This window comes from Gavialis gangeticus, unplaced genomic scaffold (genome assembly GCF_001723915.1).
Source record: "Gavialis gangeticus isolate Ggan-Ray unplaced genomic scaffold, GavGan_comp1, whole genome shotgun sequence".
Classification (NCBI taxonomy): Eukaryota; Metazoa; Chordata; order Crocodylia; family Gavialidae; genus Gavialis; species Gavialis gangeticus.
In genome coordinates, this window is record NW_017728993.1 from 79,190,630 (window position 1) to 79,213,208 (window position 22,579).

General features: G+C 41.2%; 3 long non-coding RNA genes across 3 annotated transcripts in view; 1 reads left to right on the forward strand and 2 right to left on the reverse strand.

The window, feature by feature from the left end:
- The window catches only part of LOC109287097, a 60,636-nt gene that overhangs the window by 21,919 nt on the left and 16,138 nt on the right, over positions 1–22,579 (forward strand). The gene's annotated exons all lie outside the window — the stretch shown is intronic.
- LOC109287098 lies at positions 2,607–6,646 on the reverse strand. The gene is made up of 2 exons (XR_002094768.1): positions 5,031–6,646; positions 2,607–4,946 (listed from the first exon to the last, which is right to left on the reverse strand). It is a non-coding gene; the product is annotated as an uncharacterized LOC109287098 (long non-coding RNA).
- LOC109287096 overlaps positions 7,571–22,579 on the reverse strand; it is a 115,992-nt gene continuing 100,983 nt past the window's right edge. The window contains exon 3 of the long non-coding RNA XR_002094766.1: positions 7,571–9,301. This is a non-coding gene — a long non-coding RNA (uncharacterized LOC109287096). The remainder of the gene's footprint in view (positions 9,302–22,579) is intronic.

Below are 22,579 nucleotides of genomic sequence, written 5' to 3' on the forward strand. Positions count from 1 at the left end.
TGTGTGTGTGTGGGCACACATGCACATGGCACCCCCTGTGTCCTGCTCCTGGCATCCCCTTGCAGGCTGGAACCTGCCAGGCTGCAAAGCAAAACCTGACACTTCTCATGGATTCCTACATTACTCTGCAAATCCAGGACAAATGCTGTCATTGATTTACCAAGCCCAGGACTAGGACTTGAGGTTCCCATTCCAGGACTGTCCTGCCCAATTAGGGAAGGGTGGTCACCCTGGAATGGGTTGGTAACAATTTTTGGATCTTAACCTGTCTCAATAGTTTTGCCATGAAGTCGGATGTAGTTCTAGAAGGAGGGTCATATTTTCTGGTTTGACTTATGTAGCTGTACAGATAATTTTCTGTCACTCCTCTGAAAGCAACTCAGTATTTCAAGGCTGTGCTACACAAATGCTTCCACTTCAGACTAAAAAAAAAAAAAATCTAATCTCCGTTTCAAACCTCATCCAGAACTTGCTACCATTTATGCTGAACCTAATGTTATGATATAAAATACTGAGTTTGTGGCCATGTCTCTTTCATAGCTAGATCTCTTTGGAGGTGGGTGTATGCTATAACACATTCTTCTATATGGTCAGAAAAGTAGGCCAAAAGAAAAGCAGGAAGTGGTATCTGTGAAACCAGACACACATGCAGACATCTTGTGTGTTGTACTCCCTCTTCTCCAGGGCCACCTAATCATTATTAATGCCTCCCTAACACAGCCTTCTGCTCCTCTCCATTAGGTTTGGAGGACCAGGGCTCTATAGTCATACCACATGGGCTTCCAGGTTTAATGTTAATGATAATTCCAATGGGCAACACTTAAAAATGCTATAAGGTGGTTGACTTTGACAACAGAAATTCAGAAATGCCCACTAATTAAATTAGGTTTACATTAATGCCTGCTATATCTTTTAATAATCATAACATGTACATATTTTAATATGCATATATGTGTGCATGCATACACCTTTTAGGTGTGTATACAGTCCCTCTTGTACACATACCCACACTGAAAATAGTCCTATCATTTCTGTATGTAAGAGAGAACTTGCCTTTCTTTGCATCTGATGAAGATCTAATTTGTCTTGGATCATCCTGATTTGTCTTGGGTTGTCTCCCTCTCCCCCTTTTTTTTTTTTCTTTTAAAGGGATAGTGATAAAGGGCAGTTTACACAATCTATTTCTTGGGTAGTAAGAAGCTTCTGCTAATATTCATGTTTGCTAACATTCTTGTTGCTACCCTTCATGTTTTAAAACCACCTTTCATTAAGATTTCAGTTTTGTGGGGAAATTTATATCTTGGAGAAATTGTTTTACGTTCAATAAGTGCAAGGTATTGCATTTGACTAAGATGAAATAAACTGATAGAAGCTGGGGGAGAGCTCACTGGAAAAAGCTAAATACAAGGATGATGTTTTAAACTTAAATGTGTTTAATAGTGCAGTGCCACTACAAATGCTGTTGTTGGCTAAAAGGTCAGTGATTTTTGTGTAAAATTAAGAAGGTGGCCTTGTCTTTGGTATTTGGAATGTTGTGTGAATTTCTTGCATTTGTTTTGTATTCTCCCAAAATGACAAGCTAGGTAAATTGCAAAGTGGGGCAGGAAAAGGATACAAAGTTAAATGAAGGTTAAGGGTGAAGGAAGAAATTGCACTCAATCATGCTTACCTATTTGTTCTTTACACAAACATCCCATTACTGAAGCAATATCTGACCACTTATCTTGAGAGATTACTCAGAGTTGTCAGACATCATTGTGAAGGAGCCATTATATAATCCTGGAGATATTAGGACATGATTGTAGTCTCTGAGTATCTTTAGTGTAACACTTTGAAGGGGGAGAGAGGAAGTTTAGTTATGTTATGTTAGTCTGAAGTTGGGCATCAGGCAGGGTAGAGGTGCACCTTATTGACTAATTGAATCAGAGATGCATGTGCATAAGCATCTCTGATTCTGTTAGTCTAAAAGCTAGCTGCCTTTCTGTGGAGCCAGTAACTACACAGTTAACAAGTTACAGGCTTGTTAAAAAAAATATTGGGTGAAATTCTTGGTCTGTTGGGCAAAGTCCAACAAACTGCAGAAATGCTGCATTAAACAGAGTCGAATCTCTTTCCTCTGATGCAGAGACATGTCAATTGGAGGCATGTTAATGGAAGTTACAGTGGGTACCATTAAAATGCAGAGCAAGCTAACTAAACTATTTTTACTTTTGTCTTGTAACTTCTAGCATTTGCAATGGAAAAACCCACAGATAGTAAACTTAAGGATGGAGTTTAATAAACCTACAGTTCGTATGGCTCCAGAAGTATCTGCGCACACCAAATACAAAAGTAGAGAGAGATTAAATATAAAGTGTAATTCATGTGGCAAAAACCTGTAAAGATTCTTGACTCTTCTTATTCTTTTCTCTCTTTCATTATGTGCTCTGATATGCATGGGTCTGTGGCCTCTTGAAACTTTATGCAAGATCAACCTACCTGTGTTCAGAGCCTGCTATGGCAGAAGAATTACATTATTCAGAAGCATGGAATAACTCTGAGTCCAGTGAAGAATATTGTATTAAAACAAACTATTTGATAAAGTCCATTATAGATTGTAAATATTCTGTCCTATAGGGCTGGCGTCTTCACATGTGACTGTACTGTGCCTGACACAATCCCGACTTAAGCCTTTCTACAGTACAGTAATATAAATAAATGTATATTTATTGAATAAATGGAGAAAACAAAAAAGATTAGAACTCTTTTAACACAGATATGGAAAAAAGACCTTCTTAAATATGTATGTCCAAAATCAGTTTCCTGCTGCAAACTCCAGTTCCAACTCCTGGCGTGGATGCAGCTATTTTGGCAGAAGGAGATTTTTGCTGTCAAGAGACATGCCAGCTGCCCTGAATAACAGCTCTGCTGGCAGAAGCCCTTTTTTATTGCCAATACTGTGTTTGCTACAGGGTGTGTTCCCTCAAACCACTGCCTACCACAGTTCTGCAGGCAAAAGTTCACAATGTAGATAAAATGGTAGTGTTGCCAAGTTCCAGGGTCGTCATCTTATAAGTATCATGTCTGTTTATAAATATATAATAAAATACATCTAATATTAAGGAGGTGTGATAATGTCCGGAGAATCCAACATGTTATGCATTGCTCCCATGTCATTACCTAATTCTAAACACCAACTTCACCAGGACACTAGCTGCAACTTCATATGAAAGGTTCAGCTTTCAGATACAAGACAGCTTTGTGGATGCAACCTTTTATTAAGATCATGTCTGAGTACCTCAGTAAGTGATTCTGTAGAAATTCCAGGGTGCCATCACTGCAGAACATACAAGAGAATATAGTCAGCGGGTGTGTGCGTTACTTCAAAGAAGCAGCCAAAGAAAAAAAACATTCAGCAAAGGTGCCAATAAAGTAACCCAACCAAACCATTTGTTTTCAAGAACAGTACCTCTAGACCTGCTCTTCACAGTCGTCATTGGAAAAAAAAAAAAGTATTCTAAAATACTAGTGTTCATTAAAAGGCACATCCTTTCAGGAGAACATGCCCTTAGATTTCTGGATAACTGTTTATGGATCTGTTTCTCGTCTTGCAAGGGGTCCAAGTCAGATCTGTCATGTATTTTTTATCATTCTTTAATTACATCAAGAATATCAAGTTCTTGAAGAAAATGTAAATTTATGACTACAGTACTGTGAAATTGATGAGATCTCCATATTCAGATGCTACAGGGCTGAGAGCCAGGTAAGAATTAAGATTGGTGAATTGGGTAAGCATTAGGGCAAGAAAGGTGGTGTGATTTTTGAGGTACTGAAGTCTTTACCAATGGAACTCATAGAAGGGAGAAATGGATATTATGATGCATCTTTCCCTATTGTCGTATCAATAGTTTCTGTTTTCAACACTCGTTTGGTAAAGATCAAACCTAATGGCTGCATCTGGCCCAGATAATTGCATAAATTTTGTTAGTGGTTCAGTTGGTTCTAGAAATTAGTGCTAACCCACACTGGTAGAGGAGGTAGAAGTTTGCTTCCGTTTTCTTTTTTTATATCTTTTCCTTTCTTATACCTGGAAGCATGAAATAGCAATGTGGCAAAAGTAGTCAAAACTCATTCCCCTAATTGAAAGAATGACCTGAAGTTTATTAATTTTTTTTGTTAATTTGTTTATGAGGAATGCCAGCTACCTAGTTCTGGCTTATCTTGGGACAGGGGCAATTCCAATGAGGCTTGTGTCCTTGAATATTTATTAGGTGTTTAATATAAACTTCACAAAGAAATCAATTATTCCTTGTCTTGGAATACTATATTATCAGTATCCTTTGAACTAGGGCTCCATCATATAACTAATTTTATCCCGTTCCTTTTTTTGTTTTGTTTTGCCTTGGCTAGGACAACCATCTCCCCCTCTGTGCAATGTTACACTGCCTAAGTTTAAAGAGGAGTTTCTAAACATCTCTCCTCCAACACACAAACTCCTCAGAAGTTGAGAGAGAAATTCTATACCAACACTTCTGTATCTGTAGCAAATAGGACATATGTTCAGATCAATCAGTCTTTACGTTGTAATGAAATCAAGAAAAAAGGATGTTCTTCTTGAAGACAGTGATTACATACTGAACCTTTGAATCAAACCAATCTCTTCAAAAAAATAAATAAAAAAATCCTGAAAATATTCAACGGTCTTATGATCAGAGAAGTTTAAGATATACATACAAAAATTTTCTACCTTTTTAGTGTTGCTTTCTGAACTGTTGTTTTTCTTGATTGTGATCGCAAAAAGTGGGGCCACAGTTGCATTCATTGTTCAGTGAGCTTGTCCGCATAGTTAAACCCACCGACAGCAATGAATGTTGATTGTGACCTTTTTTGTAAAGCTCTGCAAATGAGTGGGGGAGAGGGGGAAGAAACCTTGTGTGCTGGTTTGATAGCTATCTTCCGTGAAAGGCCTGAAAGCATGAAGCAAGGAGGATGATGGTTAGCTGGAGGGTACAATCAACGGTCGATGGTTTTCACTTTAATTCCAAACTCACCGACAGCGTTGAATGTTCACTGAAGCAACCACTAAAACCAGAACTCCATTGACTTGACAGCATCCTTAAATGTCTGAAAGGGGGGAAAAGATTAGAATTGACACAATGATTTTAATTGTACAGATTATGAGGTTTAAGTTCTCCTTCCTGTCCTGCTAACACCAATACCACCACCCTCCTTTGCCCGTCCTATTCCAGGAGGGAAGTGGCAGTTATCAAGACTTTGATCCTATGGAAAAAAAAGCTTTATTTATTGAAAAGATTTTGTTTTCCTATGTTGGTACCAAATAGAAATTAACATGAAGCTAAATTTATGTCAGATCAAAACATGCAACCTTATACCTCTACACAACTGGATAAGTTGTGTGTGTCAGTGATGACATGAATAGATCTCCAACCCCGACAAGGTCTTTTCTGCTACAATTATTCCATAAGATCTTTTAGACTTGCTGAATACTGAACTTTGTCTTAAATGGTATTGTTTTTCAATGTTTTTGGAAAAGAGCAACTTTATTCTCTTAGCAAATTGCTAGACTACCAAAGGCTCTACTGTGAAACAGGTGCAATGTTTTACTTTAATAAGAGCATTCCATTTCTTTAAGTGCCTGTGCAGAATCCATACAGATTCTGTACTAGCTTTGTAATTTAGACAGGCTTTGTAAATTTTACATCACCACTTTAGCTGACTTTTGTATTTAAATCGCCACTTTAAGATATTGCAGGTGAAATGAAATCCTATCAAACTAATTTGGAGGAAATTAATTCTTAGATTTTTTTTTTACATGTACACTTTTTATTTGCTGCTTCCAGTTATGTTGACTTTCTGGGGAGATATAAATGAACTTATCTCTAGGTTAGAATGACCCAGATTCCTTCTGGAATATTTATGAGATGGCCATGTCTTTCTCATTTCAAGGACTTGATATCACCCTTAAAGTCTGATAAGACTCTCTCACAATAAGACAACTCTCGTCTGCCATTGTTCTAAAGGTTTCTAGTTCAGTTACATTTTTGATAGAATAAAAAAAAGTTTTTTATGCCCAACTAAAGTAGATGTAATATTGCAATTTAATATGGCAAAAAACTATTTTTTCCCCAAGGGCAAGGTTTGGGAAAGGGAGAGACTACAAATGGTAAAAGCTGATACTGTAGGAATCCACTGTGCCTACTAATAGTAGCAGCAAGCAGAGTTGTTCCACAGGACAGAATTCCTTTGAGAGGTTCAACTGAGTATTCTTCATGCTAAGATGCTTCTATATTTGCTGAACAGAAGAAGAGAAGTTACCAGGTAATTGAAGAATTCCTGGGTATGTATTAACTATTGTAGATGAAGTCTTGTCCCCAAATGCTGGTGGCATGGTATCTGTCAGATTACTGTGTACCTCCTTTATTTTTAAAATCACTTCAAACACCTTATTTTGCATTATTTGCATTCTGGGAACTCAGGACAATAATATTTGATATGCTACAATTTTTATGTTGTTTGCATAAATTTTGTTAGCAAGTTTTACTCCACAGCATTGACCCTAAATTATAACTATTCTTTTAAATGGATTGCCTATGTATCCTGGCATTTATTACCACTCCGATATCACTTACCTACATTTACTAGTCAATGGCTTGCTGTTCTTTAGGAAAATGTTTGGCAACCTCTAATCTATTGCATACCCTATTCCAGATTTACCAGATGCCCGCATATGCTTACCAGCATGCGTTTTTATATTTTAATCCCTTATATGCCAATTATTACTTAATGAAAATTTAAATTTGCTATTACAATTTCTTTCTCAAAACCCTAAGAGATGTCTTGTATACCCCCAGGGATATGTGTACTACAGTTTGGGATCTCCTGCTTTAGATAAAACGATAAATCATGTTGATGTACGAAGACGTGGCAGGAGCACAGCCTGGTTTTTCTTTCCTCGATGGGCCTAGAGCACTTTTTATAGACAGGAAGCACACTTGCCTGGGGAATCTATCATTTGAGATCTTGATGCTTCAAAACTCCAAGCAAATGCAGCAATGAACTTGTTTGGTGATACAGTGGAGCACCTGTGGTGTATCCACAAGTAGCAGACTACAGACTTGGCTTGATTCTCTGCTTGCCTTCCCCTGGCTTTATCCAAATGGAGAGCTATTGATTTCAGTGAAGTTACTCCTCATTTACACGCATCTAATTGAGTGGAGAATCAGGCCCTTGGTCTCAATAGGCTTTTGTATTTATCTGCATGTGTTCAACATTGTCCCAGCTAAATGAATAGACTTCATGGTTTAGGGTCACTCATGTTTAACATTCTCTCTATTGTATGCTTCCTTTCTATACTCCATTTCTTTCAGTACTTATTCACGCATTCTCATTCTCTTCTTCTCCCTGTCACTTTATCTTTCAGTGCACTGTCTTGCCTGATACCTTGGGGGGGAAAGAGGGAAGCTATTACATGCAGTGGCTGTGTGACATTCCATCTCAATAAATACAGTTGGCTGCTTATTCTACTCTCCTATCTCCAGTTTTAGATGGAAAACCGTACTTTTTTTTTACAATTTAGCTGTACTGCTAGAAGCTAGACTCTTACCAAATCCAGGCACTTCTGATGCCGAACACTTGCAGTTTATACAGAGTAATAATGCTTTCCTCTTCTGTCATCTGGTTTTGATTTTTTTTTTTTTAATTCCCCAACTGGGCTGAGCTGGCTGCAGTACAAATGCCAGATTTATTTAAAGTTTTATTTCAGATCTCCAGGCTTATGAGAACATTCAGATTGGATGTATGCTTTTTTATTTAAGGTTAGTAGGTCATAAATAAACCAAAGCACTTTCCTTGCTATGAGCAATAGGGTCATAGTGTACATGAAATATAGCTTTTAAAAAAGTAAGAACCTAACATGAATAGACAGAAGTACATGAGGAAGTAGTTCATTGTGTCACTGTAAAGGCCACAGGGATTTGGGCTGCTGAAGATGTCTGTCTTAGGAATAGATTAGATATCTTGTCTGATGACCTGTACTTAATTTAAGTGACTGCCTTTGCCAGTCCTTCCAGAGGGCAATTGTGCGAAATAGAGCATCTCATCTCCAGTTCTCTTCTCTTGATGGACTGACCTAAATTGAAGATATGGGTGTTGTGCTGCACAGACGGTTACTATTCTGCTCTGCAAGCTGCATCTTTGTTCCTAATTACCAGGCTTTCATATTTGGACCTTTTTATCTGGCATCAAAAGAGGAACAATTTACCTGCATTGTGGGTAATATCAGCAACTGGATGTTGTTGTTCAGTAGTGTTCATGTTTAACAGCCTCTCTGTGTGGAACACAGACATACAGGCTTCCTTTTCTCAACCTGGTAATAGTGCCTACAACTCTAGTTTGAAATGTTACTCTGTTCTTTCACTGGCCCACCTCCTTCCTTCCTTTCTTCTCCCACCCCCACACACACATCAATTGGAGAATAAATGATAGATGTCAAATAGGTCTGGCTCCATGCTGGCTGCTTTGTACAGCCATCTTATTTTTTTAATCAATCTTGTTGCTATTCCAGCAGTGAGACTCTTAGGGAAATTATCTGGGTGAGCAAGTAGGTCTGGAATTTGGGGCTTTCTTGCAAGTTCTAAGTATTTCACTCCTAGATTACCTCTTTAATGATATATTAAAATAGACCCTCTGTGTTGATTGGCTGATTACATTAATGTAATTCTAGGACAAATGTTCTGAGGCTTACAACATCTTTAAATGATTAGTGTTCCTTTGTTAAATTGTTACTCTAGGAGTGAAAGGTTTTAGGTTTTTGGGTTTTTTTGGATGCAAATATTCATTTGCCCAAAAGCAAAGGACAAAACCACATTTGTTTCGCTTATGTCACAAACTATATCTTGGATGCAGTTATTGGCTGCTTCCAGTAATTCCATCTCCCACAGTCTGTTAACAAACCTCCATTTATACACTTGGGGACAGAAAAGAAATGCAGTGCATGGATGTATTTTTAATTTTGACACTCAAGTGAATTCCAGTGGCTGTTTCTAAAAATGGCATAAAGGCATTTGGGACCAGATCTTTGGCTAGTATAAACTGAAACAGCTCCACTGACGTCAATGAAGGCATGTCAGTTTACACCAGTCTAGGTTCTGGTCTGATCAGTGAGAAAAGGAAAGGATAATTATGGGCTTTGGTGTGCTTTTTAATTAGTTTACCTTTTTTCTTGTTCATAGTTCATACTTTTCCTTTTTTTTCTTAAGAGCCCTCTTGAATGCCACATCATCATATTATCGTGAAGCTCAACCTGAAATAAATTAGAAAAAAATCCAATTAAATATCGAAACTGCTGCAACTTCAGTAAAAAGAATGACATCCAGGTGATCATTATCAACATAAGCTTTATTTTATTGAATGTTTCTGTCCAAACCAGTCTTTTATTGAAATTAAACTCCAGGCTACATGTTTGCAAGATTATATATACAACAGCACAAGAGAGAGAAGCATTTTGTAACAAAAACAGAAGGCACTTATTTTGGTGCTGCTTGTACAAAGGCCAACACCATAGCCTGTACTCTGTAGTTTTTACCTAAGGTTTCTTCAATGTTTTGCTTTTGCTATTTGAAATTGAAATTCATGGAAGTTTGGGGTATATTTAGAGCCCAGTGAAGTAATTACAGGGTGGGAGTCTACAACTGGTGATAAGCATGCAACCCAAATAGACAATAATAATATTTACATCAGGATTTAAACCTATGAAAATATAATATCCTGGTGCAGTGCAGTTAGAAAAACATGTCTAAGACAGCACTGTTCCTTCAACAGAAATAATGCCTCCTTTGGAGAGAGAGGTTACATAGCTGTTGCTTTTCTCAAAGCAACATTGCATTTCAGCTGCAAACATGGAGGGAAAATTGATTCATGTTAAATACAACACACGTTATCCTACATAAATGCTGCAACCTATACACCCCCCTTTTTTGCATGATGTCATAGCTATAGCTATGCAAATTTATTTATGATGAAAGTCCCTTAATTGTGAAACTGAAGATAATGCCAGCATATTAGGAACCCTTCTTGAAGTAGAAGAGCAGTTATAGGACTCTTTAAAAAAAGAAAAAATGGCATGCACACACAATGACAAAAACAAAAGTTGAAAATTGCTGAATCCAGCACTAGCTGTTCTCTGTCCTGAAACTCCTGACCAAGAAAACTATGCTCATGTCCACTGAATAAGATTATTATTTTTAATAAATCCACTGTCCAAAGTCTGACCATGGTGTTAAAATTAAACCATTGGCTAAAATTACATGTCTGCAACTCAATCTTTCTGAGAGGTAGAGTGCTGATTTAGTCATGCTAATTTAGGAGAAGGGCATATGTGAGCACTGGTGATAATATCTGTTTAATCAAATATTTGATGAATCTTAAAGTAATAATTTATGTAATTGTGTAAGTGTGAATGTGTAGGCTTTGAATATGATTTGCCCATTTAATTTTTTTTTAAGAATTTGTTAAAATTTGATAGCAAATTGAATACAATCTGGGTAAAAATTCTCAGAGCACTTATGCCATGCATAGACCTAAAGATGTAATGTATAATTAGTACATATTGATTATTTATTATACGGGCTTAATGAGCAAAAGCTGTGTGTTAACTAGTCTAAGCACAGCTATATCTGTATTCTTAGTCCTGATTTGTTAAACTGAGGTGAATGGTCTTTACTACTCCCATGCTACTAGCACTGTTGAAATTGGAGAATCTACTAAATAAGCTTCTCCCAACCACAAATTGTGCTTGTAATCTGTGATTTTTACTTAAAGCTAAGAATCATTGGATAATTTCAAGTACTGCCTACAATTTCTCAGCCCTTTCGGACTAAATTCTCTGCTCGTTTTGTTGCTGGAACATATTACTATTTATGGAAGATATGCACATATTTCAGTATTCATAAATCATATGCAAGCATCTGTTCTTTAGATCAGTAGAAGTTGTATGGCAACTGTTTTTTACATCAATATCCATGAAGCAATGCTCACCTACTGACTTCATGCTTAGCTTCTACTATTTTAGCAAATACTTTGGCAATCTAACTTTTTAGGCAGGGCAAGGTAAAATGATGGAAGTTGGAAACAGAATCTGGTTTGGAGCTCCTGTGGCTCAGACCCCAAAAAATGTCCATGTGCACTATACCAGACTGCATGATCATTAGAAGCACCATGATGGGCTTAGGCTACAGCACAAGAAGTTCTGCTAGTAGTTTTCTGCCCCTTGTTACTGCCTCTGGGTGGGGAGGGGATTTCTTACCATTTCTTTTGTTATGATTTCCTTAACCAGTTACCCTTTCTTTGACTGAAAACAGTAGCATAACCAAGGGTGAGCAAGTGGGACACAAAGCCCAGGTGCTCAGTGAAAAGCGGGGGAGGCGGGGGCGGGTGCCAAAATGGAGACAGAGCCAAGGTTTTGGCAAAGTGGAGTCTAGTAGATTCAGTAATCCTCTCATCAGCCCACTGCCTCCTACTCCCTTTAAGGGACACGGTTGCTGTAAGGGGAGCTATGAGTTATCACCACCAAGGGCTAAATTAACCCTTCCCTAGCCCTGCAGCCACTGCTAAATTAGGGGCTTTGGATCCTTGCTCACCATGTAAAACTGGTACTGTTGGGAACAGGGAAGGGTTAATCTGGCTGTTAACCTGAGGAAGTGACAGCTTCCCTTACAGCAGCCCCTGAACCACTCTGCTTGGCTGGAGTTGGAGGGCCTTGTTATATAGTAATGTTAGGCAGCTCCTGGGGCTCTCAACCCCTGGATTGTTTATACCTTAATACCTGAAACTAGTTTTAAGCCCACTTTAGGTGGCTTAAAGTTACGCCACTCCAATGGCAAGTTTATCTCTGATCCATGTTCCCCAGCTTGTTTCATTAACGTGGCTGCAGATGAGCCACCCAAGTTGCAGTTTTCCATCATCCCAGGATGCAGTGTCCCTTCCTCACCCTCCTGTTCTCTGTGGACAGACTTTCTACCCTCTGAACTCCAAGGGGTGGTTTTGGCATGAAACCAAGTCCCCCTCCAACACTCTGGGTGTGACCTTCCTACCTCCAGGGGTGCAACCCCACACAAACAGCCGGCAGAGCACATGCCAACTAGCTAGCTCGCCTGATATGGATATTGTATATGAATGGGATCTGGGGGGCGGGGGGGGGGTTGGGTCCTCATGAGCTGAGGTTTCCTTTCTGGAGAAGGTGCAGTGGTTCCCCATTCCCACTCCCCAGCCATCCTGGGAAGTGCAACCAGTTTATTAAAATATGAGACCACCTTTTAATTTACTTCTTTGTTTCTTTCTACACGAAGAAGTGTGTTTGACTTCTTTTTATTTTATCCTTCGGTGGCTGACTTAATTTCACCACCCTTTCCTCACCCCCATTTCTCTTCTGCATCCCATTTCATTACCCATCCCAATCCCATCAACTCTCCACTTCCCAGACTTGTGTTCCTATCCCCATCTTTCACATACCCGCACCTAGAGCAGGTATAGAAGCCTGTCCTGGCTCACCAGCCCTGTAGTGGCAACTCACAGCCGTAGCTCCTAGTCAGGCCCCTGCTCACCACCCATCTAGTGGAAAGTCACAGCTTTGCAAGTAGGGGGACAGTTGGGGACGGTTTTTATTTTAGCCCTAATGTGTGACTGCTCCAAACTCAAACTAGCACTAACAATGTATATGTAGAGCGCTAACTCTACATATGCAATTAATTTTGAAGCAATAAACTCTGGAGCTGTTTGAGCTGAAGTAAACTACTCCCAGGCACAGCAATTTGACCTAGGGCAGAGCAGTTTATGCCAGAGGCACTCACTCCTGCCCTGGGTTCCAGGGGGTAATGTCAGGTGGTAGAGGGGCTAGCTGGGGCACAAGGGTGCCGAAAGTGCAGAGCCAAGCAGCTAGGTGGCAGGAAGGAGTCTGGCTCTTTGCTGGCTGAGGTGACTAGGTGCAATTTAAGCCCATGGTCAGTGTCTACATGTGTATTTAATTGCAGTTAATGTCTCTACCCTAAGATAGTATTGTCCCTGACATTACTATCTTACAGCGGTGTTAATTAGTTTACCCTCACGTGTAAACAGTGATGCTTTACTCTCCAGCTAATTGGTCTACTCGGCAGTAAAGCACACGTGTAGACATGGCCGCACTGATCAACGTTTGAGCAACTCAAAGTAAAACGTGTAACAAGGCCCAAACTAATGGTGCCTCTGGAACCAGAATTATGATTTCGGAAGTCAGCATCTTAGTTGCTGTACCTCCATTCTGTACCACAAGGCAAATAATTTATAAAGTTGCACTCGGTACCTCTAGGATTTATGGCTTCAGTTTCATCAGTTTATTGCTTCACACAAATGGATAAAGGCAGGAAAGGCAAGCATTGCCCACTGCAGATGGCCCTGGACTGTGAATTAGAGGATTAGAGCTCTCCTGCAGGTTTTGCCACTCCAATGTTGTTAACTTGCTGTTTTCAGTCTCCGCTTTTATATTCACGTCTGCAAAATGAGGGAAAGGATATTTACATGCATTTGTAAATCATTTTTAAAATTTCAAGATGAAAAGTGTCCCATGAGGATTGTATACGCTCTAATTTATTTAACTCATGATCTGTATGTGTGCTAAGCTATTTTATTTAAAATGTGTGCACTCCTCTGCAATCTCATCTGCAAAGTGGGAATAATATGATTCTTCACCTCAGCAGGGGTGCATTTTGAGGCCTGGCTTATGTAAAGCATCTTAAGGTGCTTGGATGGGGGAATTTATGGCTGTGGGGAAAAAAAGGCAATATGTCCAAGATGTGTAATATTCATATCTTTGCAGTAACTGAATTTCAGACTATGACGGGACTGGGTACCTTTGTCGAATTTAGTGCAGGACTGGATCCCATACGAAGCTCAAATGGAAGGTGGTTTGGCAGCATTATGCTACACCTTGGACACATCTATGTGGGATGTTTACTGCAGACTAGACTAATTAGCATCACAGTAAACATCTCATATCTACATGTGTGGCCCTATTAGGCTGCAGGAAACAAATTAAATCTGCAGCAAGGTAGTACTTGCTGCAGAGCCGGCTTTTGGAGGGAGGGTGCTGGGGGGTTTTTGTGGGGCGGGTTCGGTTTCTTTTACTCTGCAGCACTGCACATGTGACACTGATGTGGCTGGCTGGGATGTGGGGGTACTTCAGTGTGGGGTCTGTCTGCCAGCTAGCCCTGCACCAGAGCACTCATTCCCCAGCCCGCCCCTCTGCAGCACACTGAGCTGGGTTGAAGCAGCCCTGGGCTGGCAGGCTGACCCTCTGGGTTGCTCTGACCCGGCTCAACGTGCTGCAGTCTTGGGCACGCATTCAAATGGTGCACCTGGGAACAATAAACGCTGGCACAATAAGCACTGGAGTTTATTGCTTCATATTAATAGCATGTGTAGATGTGTCCCTCTTGTCCTAAAATATTACTGTTGCTTTTAACTAGCTGCTGTGCTCAAGCGTCTACAAGGTAGGTTGAACATTTGATGATGCATGAGCTAGTTTCTGTACGTTTAGGATGACATCCTGCTTTTCAGAGATGCAGTCGTGTCAAAGAGACAGTGGAGTGGCACTAGCTAAACATGCATCTTCCAGAGCTGACAGTACTGATGAGGGTCAAACTGAGTGTTGAAGGGGGATGGTGAAAATACTTGACTTGCCTTATTGCTGTTTTCCATAGGATAGCTCCCAACCCCTTTATGGTCTTAGAAAACTGGAGGTTTTTACACCCTCAGCTGGCAAACCATGCCTCCCTTGGGATGATAGTGTGCTGTCCTTTACAGTGGAAAGACTTCTCACTTAGCAATCTTTCTTAACACACACAACACAATGCATATTATGCTGGCTTGGGAAAGGAAAAACCTGCTACTTTGCTTTCTCTCCCAATCATTGCTCAAATGCACACCAGAAAAAGCTTTGACTCAAAGCAACTTAAGACACCCCTTTTCCACCTGTTAAAGATGGAAAGTTTTTTTTTATTTTCAAGCACAAAGAGCATTCTGGGCTGAAGAGAATGGATGGATGAGACCAACTTTCAGTGTTAAAAAGCATTAACTGTCTTTCTGCCTTCTCAACAAATTCTCTGAAATGGTACAGCAGGTGCCTGCTCCTCAGCATTTTGTTTAATCCCTGCATTATTCTGTTTGCAGCAGGCAGGTTAACCTCAGTGGCTGTCTCTGAAGAAGTCCCTATATCTCTCTATCTTCATGCACAACAATATCTTCTAAACCACACATTTCTACTTTAGAGCAAAGTTTTCATTATACAACTAAGTATGCATTGAATGCAGCTAATGATCAATGATACAGGATAAAGTCATTTAAAATCTTTTCCCTTGGGGAAAATGTTGAATTCCACCCCCCCCCCCCCCCACACACACACACAACCTTTCCCCCCTTATCCTGGAATCACTGCCTTGGCTTACGGGAGAAAAACAAGCTGACATGAGAGACAACCTCTCTAGCCAGGGTCTCTATCAGTTGATCTCTGTTTTCCAGTATCATGTCTGAGACTTTTCCTGTTACTATGTAAAAGGATGCTAAAACTATTGTATGGAATAGGGATAACAGCAGTCCTTCCCAAATTGTTAGAGATAATCATAGAAAGATTTAGGGACTATTCCTCCTTGTTGACAGTCATGTTGGCCACTTTCTCTTCTCTTTCTTGTTGCTGGAGCAAGTTCTGCAATTTCTTATAGAGAACCAAAATCTCTTGCATGTTTTGAATCCCTAAGATAGGCTCTTACCCATTTAAGATCAGCTAAAGGACTTAAGCAAGTACACCTATTTTTAAGAAGCTGTGATTCAGAAAAAACATGGTAGCTATGAGTCTAATCCTGCAAAGTGCTGAGTCCAATGGAAATTAAGTAGTCCACAGCTTTTGGGATCAGCTAAAATGTTTAATATAGCAAGGGCTACTCTGCGGAAGTACTCTACAACCTATTAGTATGGTTAATCTGCCTCATTCATTTACCTTTAACAGAAAATGGCTGTTTGGATGTGCTTTTGAGGGAGTATGTTTAGACAATTCACATTTGCCTAAAGAAAAATAGTTCCAGACAGAGGAAGAAAAGAATGGAACAAAGGTTTTAAACATCTTATCTTGACTATTTTGCATGAATGTTACACCTACTTTAAACCTTTCTTTCTTCTATGTCGACCCAAGCATTTTCCTCCTTTTCCACACTGAGCTGCCCTTTGAGAAGCACTTTGTGGTTCAACGGCCACTTTCAACTGCTATGTTCTATTGACACAGCTAAACTGGACTCCTCATTTATTTTTTTTTCCAGTAGAAAGTGTGAGTTGAAAGTGGTCATTGGACCACAACCATGGGCTGAGAGAGGAACTGGGCTCACTGGGAAGTGGGAGGGGAAAGGTGTTTTTAAGTCTCCTTTTCTTTCTTACTTTCTGTCCCTGACTCTGTCAGCATCTTTGCATTCATTTCCCCTCCCCTCCCCCCCAAACGCAGCTTTTGGGGGGGGAAAAAAGACTTCCTTTTTAAGTCAAATTTCAAATTGTCTTCCTATGTTATGCTTTAGTTTAAATTTTGCCCAGACAAGGGGTAGTAGTTTAAACAAATCATTTAAAGGCTGAAGGCTGTAATAGTATGGAGTGAGTTGGGAGTTTTTATATCTATAAAAACTCACTCCATACTATTATATGAATATAAAAACCACCTGAACGGAAAGACCAAATTCTTCTCTTTCTAGTGTATTAGGCACCAGATGGAGCACAGCTGTGATATTATCTAGAAGGTAATGATAACTAACAGATAACCAGAATGTGCCTCTGGATAACTGGGCACAAATATTCTAAAATCATTAGAGTTTCAGAACCTGACCCTACAAGTGCTGAATTGGTAGACTTTTTCTGCAGGCAGATGCTGAACACTTTTTAAGTATCAGATGTGTTTTAAAGGGATCTCAGGGTTGGTATATTTCCAGTATCAAAAAAGAAGACATCTGTGGTGGGGAGGCATATGATTGGGCAGGGGCTGTGGGGGGGTGATATGCACATGCCCTACCTTTGCCCCTCACTCCCAACCCACAGCCCCCTACCCCCCAGTGCTGCAAGTGACTTTCACTTCTAACCTGCGGACCCCTGCCCCCCCAGCCCTGCTTCCCAAGCAGCTCCTGTGTGCATGTTTGTGTGCACACGCACATGCATGCACACACACAGTCTCTTTATCTGGGAGCAGCTTGCCAGGCCCTCATGGGGAGCATGTGGCCTCTGGCAGCCAGTCACCTTGCCCGCTGCCCCCAGCCCAGTAAAACAGAGGCAAAACAAAAAGCCAGACATTTGCTGGCATTTTAAAAAGCCCACCCAGACTTGAGGACAGGGGGCTAAAAAAGAGGACATGTCCAGGGAAACCCGGACATATGGTGACCCTATGTTAGTGTGGGAACCCAAACTCAGTTGTCACTGTTGTAAAAGAAAAGATTTAGTCCTAAGTGTCCACAAATGTAATCCAGTGCGTCTAACTTTAGTTATCTCAAAGGTTTGGCATAAAAATCCTTCTGTAGATTCAGAAAACTTATTTGGATTTTCTACATATCCTTCGTATCTTGCCTGTTCTCCTGCCCAGTGGTAGTCAGGGACACTGCTTTGGAGATCAAGCTTTATGTACAGATAAACATATATGAAGTATGTAAAGCTTGATCTGGAAAGCAGTGCCCCTGACTACCAAAGGCAGATAAGCATATATATTATAATGCTTATCTGCCTTTTGGTGTGTGTGTGTACACTGTCCTTGTCATCCATACCCTGCTTATCTGCCTTTGGTAATATAATTCATATATATAATATATGAACCACTTAAGTCCTATTTGAACTCTGAAATGCAAATACATTTGAACTCATAATGCAGAGGCATTAGGATGGCTCTGTGAATACACTGTGAATTTTGCCCTTGGTGAATATATGACCCAGGTGCTAAAAAGGTCAGCCTTAAAAGTGTTCAACACAAATCAGCTAGTTATATAAATATTCCATGGCTAAATCCTTAATGGGTTCCTGCTTTGTTTTAAAGATTTCTATAACCCTGCTGATTTACTGCATCTTTTCCAGGAGTATACCATCACACAGGAGGATTATTATACTTTCACTAGTAACTAATTAGCTACAAGAAGCTAACAACTGCTGCTTCAGACAATAGACACTACCAAAAAGACTTTTATTTTTGTTGTGGAAAATGACCTACGGCACATGGTAAGGGTGTAGAAAGGAGAAATAATTATCCTGCTGTCTTTAAATATACCTTTTTTTTTTGTTGTTTTTAATTAAAGCTGGTAACTAGCAAATAATTTAGTTTAACAATCAGAGCACAGGACTGGGACTCTGAAGATTTCAGTTCTATTTAATTTTATTCTGCCATAGATCAGCTGGTAGCCCTTGATTTGCTTGCTTGACTTCTGTACCTTAGTTTTTTCCATGTACAAAATAGGGATCATATTTAATGGACCCTGTGGAGACAACATTGAGAAGTGCTGTATAAGAACTAGGTATTAGTATCATTAATAGCATGTGCCATAACTGCATGCTATGAAATACGGGCTTGGAGAAACACTGGAATCAGGGAGGAAGGGAAGAATGAGAAGACATTTAGCAATCAAATTTACTTCTGGAACGCTGAGGCAAAATTTCTGGAGAAACTGAGAATGGATTGCTTTTTGGATTTATAGTTTTCTTAGTATACTTGCACATCAAGAGCCTCCCCAGCTATAGATTTCATTCTAAGCCTGTAAGAAATATGAGGAAAACCTTTATGAATCCATCAAGAATTCTGAAATAAAAACAGCCATTGCACAGCAGTTTTCTATCCTGTGTTCCTTATGCCAGTATTTTCCCAATGTCTCCATGCTTTTTCCTTTCTTTTTTTACTGACTTGGCAATGCTGGGAATTATGTGGAATGTTTCACAGAAATTCCAGGTACTATTTGGTGAATAAAGCAAAAGGTAGAGATGATCAACCAGCAGCCCCAAATATGGGTATATTCATACAGGGTATGGATGACAAGGACAGTTAAAACAGATGCTATCTCACTCTTTTAATATCCCCCTTAATGTACTTCCCCTTCCTCTTCACTCATCAACTTCCCTCCCATGCATTTGTTGTCTCTCAGGCTCCTATTCTTACTACTTTTAAAAATATGTTGATTTTTCACAAGTTTAGCTGCCCACATGTAGCAGAACTGTTTGGACCAATTGCTTGGGAGTACAAGGATATGGACATATTACTCAATCATTTGCATATGTACAGTTGATCTACATGGTCAGATTATGATCAGTACTGGATTCAGTCCTCCTATGGTGATGTTGGATTTTGTTGTGTATGTGGAGATGGTTTCTGTTGAAAATATTCAGACACATCAAGTTCTTGCTTTTTCCCTCTCAAAGATTTGGCTGTAACACAATTCATTTCATTGGCAGATGGATATATAGTAGAGAAAGATCATAAGTAACTTTTTGTGAGGGTGAGCTTGATATACCTGTCACTAGATACCTTGTGTAAAAAACAAAACAAAACCCCAAAACAAACCAAAGACAGGTGATGCCAATATGGCAAAGTTATCACGGGGAGGATCTTCTTATAAAAAGACAACACTGTCAGGGCTATCACCTGCCCATTCAAAATTAACCATAGCTTAGTATCTCTCTTGGAGATATGGAACAAATTATTTTAAACTGGGCATGCTGCCATTGTAACAGATGGACACAAGTATAGGCAGCCAAGAGACTGTGGCTAAGTACAAACATTTAAAAAGCCCAAGGCAGAATTGATCAAATTTACGTGGGTTTCTATAAGTGGCATAGGTTAGTTTGGGAGTGAACAGAACACATGTTTGCCCTTTGGTGGAGGAGGCATTCAGGCTGCCTGCACTGGCTGAGGCGAGCAGGTTGCAGAGGCTCATGCATGCCTCCTAGCAGCTCCCCAGGCTGCTGGAGACTGCTGAGCAGCTGGGACACCCCTGATTGGCTGCCAGGCACAGCCAAACACCCTTCTTCCCCATCATCATCAGCCATAGCCATCTGTCAACTGCAGGCAGGCAGCAAAGGCAACTGTGGGTGCCGAGCCCCCACAGCTTGGTCATGCTGCCTGGAGCTGTGCCTGCGCTCTGTGGCATGGGGGTCCCTGGAAAGGATCCTGGACACCCCACCCAGGGACTCCCATGCCCCCATAAGCAGGTGCAGACCCAAGGAGACTGACTGGGCTTCAGGGCACAGCGAATCATGCCTCCCCTGACTGCTGCGTCATTATCAGCCACTGTGCTGACTCAGCTCTGAGAGAGCCTGGGGGTACAGCCAGCTGTGCACTCAGCTAGAGCAGCCAAGTGCACTGATTCAGTGCACATTGATTCAGGTCCATCTTAGACCAGGTTTTGCCATTTTTAACTAGTCTATGTGCACCTATCTTCTGTTCTGTTATGGGTTCAGACCAGTTTCTGAACACTTGTACTGGTAAAAGTGTAACATCTGTAGGGACCTGCATGTGTGTTAGGCACCATTGAAATGGAGACTATCTAAGTCTGAGATGGTCAGAATGAAAAAGGAAGGGGAAGGATTTAGTGAAAGCTGTTGATTTTCCATTGGGAATACCCAACGAACTTTTGTATACCCCGTGTTAATCTTGAGGTTATGCATGAGAAGGGAGAGTTTTTAAAGAATGTCAAAGGGATTTTAGAGACTTTCAATGGCACTTCTTCCTGAATATCGGGTCCCTTCTGTATACTTCAGTTAGGAGTCTGCCATCATTATTATAGCAAGAATAGTGGAAGTGTGTTGATTTATCTAAATTGATGCCTCTCACTCTCTCAAACAATAGCATCTGTAGAATAGGCCAAAATAAGCTGGTTCTTCAGACTATAACTCCTATGTGTATATGTTTGAGGGTGTGTGTCAGGGTGTGTAATAGGAACTAATAAGGACATTTGTAATTATCCCCTAATAACTGTCTATCAAGTAATCAGTTTTTTAGATATGTCAACTTTTTGTTCCCTTTCAGTATGACTATTTATTTCTTACAGTTCTTCCTGTTTGGTCTCAGTGGCCCAATTTTTGAATAGCAACTGTCCAATTACCTTCTTTCCAAGTTAGTCTTCAAATAATAGGTAGAAACAGGTTCACATTATAAATCTGGATCAGAATGGAATATATCCAAAATCTCAGACCAGTTTTTCTTCAGTCAGTCTTCAGTTGTTAAGACTGGGTCCCCACTAATACTTTGTAAATGGCTCCTGATCCAAATTTTGAAACCCCCTCTTCCACCTTCATTTTGTGTTCTTATGCTACTAGTTAGACATAGTAGACATGAATAACTGGGAGGTATGTGTGTGAAAGGGGTGCCATCCCCAAACACTGACTGAAGTGGGGTGCCACAATGGTGTTTCCTTCCCCCAGAGTTCTTGCCATATCAGGCCGTAGGAGCAGAGTTGGATCCTCTTGTCACCCAGTCGGATGTTGGGACATGATAGGGACAACCCTACGCCACCTGGTCAGGGATCAGGGTGTGTCTTTCATCTCTGGGGCAGGTAACCCCCTCTTTTTCCTTTCCTTCTACTTTGTTCTCTGAAATTTGGCACACTAACTGTACCCTGCCCAGCCCTTCCACCGACAAGGGTGAGAGCAAGGCACCCATGTATACACCCCACCCACCACCAGCACACCCTATTGCACTTCACTGCCACTCTTGTGGACAGAAGGGCCTGGCCTGGCCCAGCCAGCAAGCAGCTTCCAGGTGGGGCTGATACTGCCACTGCTGGAGTTACTGGAGGACCTGTTTTTGGCTTCTCTGACATCCCACTTGCAGGTAGGGAAGCAGGAGGTGTGGGGGTGGGACCAGCAAGGGAGCAGCAGCTGGGGAGGAGTATGGAGCTGGAAGCAGTGCGGAGACCATGCCCAGGGGGACAGTGTCAGCATGGAGCTTCATGTGGGCAGGGTGTGAGGTGGGGTGGGGTGGGGTGGGGAGCCCCTTCACACTACCCCTATGGTGCACAGCCCCCACAAGCAGAGGCATCAGGAGCAAGTGAGGGAGCTTGGGGCACTCGTGCCTGGCAGAGACACTGCCGCCTGGCAGCGTGTGGCTCCAGACAAAGGTGCACATCATGGTGAGGAGTGTAGCCTTAGCTGCTCCCTGCCATGCAGGTCCTAGGACTAACGTTCCTTCTAAGGAACAGTGGTCCATGAGCGTGCCACCTCGGCCCGGTATGGGACACTTACTGAAGGGGGCTGGTGGCTGGAGCCTAGCATGGGCTCTGATGGCTCCAGGGAAGTGCTCCACTGCCCTACATCAGGGCCGGGGAGTGGAGCGCTTCCCCAGAGTCAGCGGAGCCCGTGCCAGCTGCCTGCCCCAGCCTCCATCCCTGCCTTGCCTCACCTCAGGGAGGAGCCACTGCCTGCCCCAGTGAGGCCCTGCTGGCTCCGGGGCGCTGCTCTGCTCCCCTGCATCGCCTTGGGGAGCGAAGAGGCACGTGGCCTTGGGGCCAGCGGAGCCTTACTGGGGCAGGCAGCGGCTCCTCCCCGAGGTGAGGTGAGG